The sequence below is a fragment of the Arachis ipaensis genome, chromosome B07 (genome assembly GCF_000816755.2).
Source record: "Arachis ipaensis cultivar K30076 chromosome B07, Araip1.1, whole genome shotgun sequence".
In the NCBI taxonomy this organism is placed as follows: Eukaryota; Viridiplantae; Streptophyta; class Magnoliopsida; order Fabales; family Fabaceae; genus Arachis; species Arachis ipaensis.
Window position 1 is genome coordinate 51,078,038 of NC_029791.2, and position 2,936 is coordinate 51,080,973.

A 2,936-nucleotide genomic window follows, 5' to 3' on the forward strand; every position below is an offset into this window, starting at 1 on the left:
TTTCATATTGTTAATTATCTCAATCATTCTAATTAAGTAAGTAATTATTTTTTAATTTTATGATTTAATAGAAATTAATAGTAATAATGTTATAGATTTAGATATTAGAAAATATATTGTTTTTTTTTTAATCAAAGTTATGCAATTTCATTATTGAAAATTGGTCCAATTTGGACTACATGCAGAATTGTAATAAAAAGAATAGGAAGTTCCAACTTTAATAAAATGACTTAAGCATAAGAAAACTAAAGAGGTAAAATAAAAACTCAAGGGTCTCATCTTCTCTCACGCACACTTTTTCTGGCCATCTCCACCATAGTTTTTGAAGGGGTGATTTTAACTTCAAATACCCAAGCGTTTCTTGCTAACCAGATTTGCCATAAGAAGTTTGCTGCTACTGCTCTTTTTTCATTCGCATTTTCCTCCATTCTCAATTCTTCTTCCAACTGAATCCATCACTTCCATGGTTCTCGAGTTTAAATCTGCCATGGCAGATTTGAACATTTTCAAACTTCAGTCACATCTGGGCACTCCCAGAAACAATGAAAAAAGTTTTCTTGTGACCCATTGCATTTTGGGCACCAGGGTTCGATACATTGTATTCGGGCGTTCAACCTTTTTTTCACGGGGAGTCCTCTATGCATCAGTTTTCATAGCAAATTTTTTATTTTTGGTTGACAATTAATTTTCCATATGCTCCTCCATAAGTCCTTTCTTTTGCATTGTTCTGGCAGGTATTCAGTTGGTGGATGTAGAAGTTAAATGCTATTTTATATCCTGAAGCAACAGTGAAGCCGCCCCCTTTCTCCAGCATCCAGGTAACTCTATCCTCTGTCTCATGAATTGGAGTGTTGATTATTGCTGTAACTATTTCTGGATTGAAATTGGACTGAATTAAATTCTGGTTCCATGTTCTGTTTGAATGCTGTAATTGTGAAACCCATTCTAGATTAGCTTAAATTGTCGTGGTAGTAATAGGAGTAATTAAAATATAATCCTTCACCCATAAGTCTTCTCGGATTCTGATGTTAAATCTCCTTCCTACTTCCCATAGTAAACCTTTTTCTAGCACCTTTCTGCCCTCGATAATACTCCTCCAACCCCATGATGAGTTATTACCAACCTCTGCTCTTAGGAAGCTTGAATATCTATAATATTTGCTCTGTAACACTTTACTGATGAGAGAATTAGGTTTGAAAATTAACCTTCAACCTTGCTTTGCGAGCACGGCAAGATTAAAAGCCTTCAAATCTTTAAAGTTTAGTCCCTCTTGCATTTTTGGTCTGCAAGAAATCTTCCATCCGATCCACTGCATCCTGTTTTTTGATTTTTTTTCCCCCACCAAAACTAGAGTATGGCTCTCTGAATCTCTTCAATTAGTGTCTCCGATAACTTGAAGCAACTTAGTGTGTATATGGGTATCGCGGTTGCCACCGCCTTAATAAGCACTTCGCATCCACTAGAAGATAATAGAACCCTCTTCCAATGGCTAAGCTTCTGACACACCCTATCTTTAATGTAGTTAAATGCCGCTTTCTTTGATCTCTGAACCACTACCGATAAACCCAAATATTTGTTTTGATTGCCAACATGAGGGACAAGGAGAATCTCTGCCAAATGGTCCCGGACTGAAATTGGTGTGTTCTTACTAAAGAAGACTGATGATTTGTCCAAGTTTACCTTTTGGCCACTAATTTCTTCGTAAGTCTGTAGAACCTGTAGCAATCTCTGGCACTTTACTTCTGAAGCTTTGCTAAAAAGAATTGAATCGTCTGCAAAGAAAAGATGATTGATTGTCGGACACCTCTGATTGAGTCTCAAACCAGAAATTTTCAGCCTCTATTCTTCTCTGTGGAGCAGATGGGAGAGTCCCTCTGCGCAAAACAAAAATAGGTAGGGAGATAGAGGATCACCTTGTCGTAATCCTCTACATGGTTTAAAATAACCATGAGGTTGTCCATCCACAGTAACAGAGTAAGATACCGTCGTCACAAGTTCCTCAATCTACTTCATCCATCGATCACAGAAACCTAGCTTCTTCACCACTTTCCAAACAAAACTCCATTCCACCCTATCATAAGCCTTGCTCATATCTAGCTTTAATGCCAAATCATAATCTCCATGCCATTTATTTTTGAGAAAATACATGAATTCGTGTGCAATTAGAACATTATCACTAATTAACCTGCCCTTTATAAAAGCACTTTGAGAGTCACTGATTAGTCTATTAATAACTGATTGAAGTCTGTGCACCAAAATTTTATATATGATCTTATAGAAAACAGAGGTAAAACTAATCAGTATAACTTATTTCATAGAATTAGTGGCCGGCACCTTAGGTATGAGACATATGTGAGTATGATTAAAAGCTTTCAAAATTTTACCTCCGTAGAAAAAGCTTCTAACAGCTGCTATCACATCTCCCTTTATTGTACTCCAAAAGAATTGAAAAAATTTTGCTGTGAATCCATCATCTTCCGGAGCCGAAAAAGGGTTGATCGAGAAGACTGCTGCTTTAATTTCCTCTTCAATCACTGGCCTACATAGCATTCTATTAGTGGCTACATTTATTTTTTGGCGGATTCCATCCAATTCTGCAGTCGGATCTCTAGGACAGCTTGTTGTCAATAGATTTTCAAAGTATTTATGTGCAACTTCTGCTATTTCTGGCGGTTCCTTTGCCATATTCCCCTCCTCGTCCTCCAACTCCTTTATTCTATTTTTTTGATTCCTCGTTTGAAAATTGGAATGAAAAAATTTAGTATTTCTATCACCCCAGTTGAGCCATTGCACCCTAGACTTCTCCCTCCAATACCATGAGTATTTCACATATTATCGTCACGCGATAATAATCTAAAATCAATGGGTCATTTGACTATTTAAAAGAGTTTTAAAATTTCCTCAATTTGTTTTTTTTTTTTTTTTTTGATTTTCCA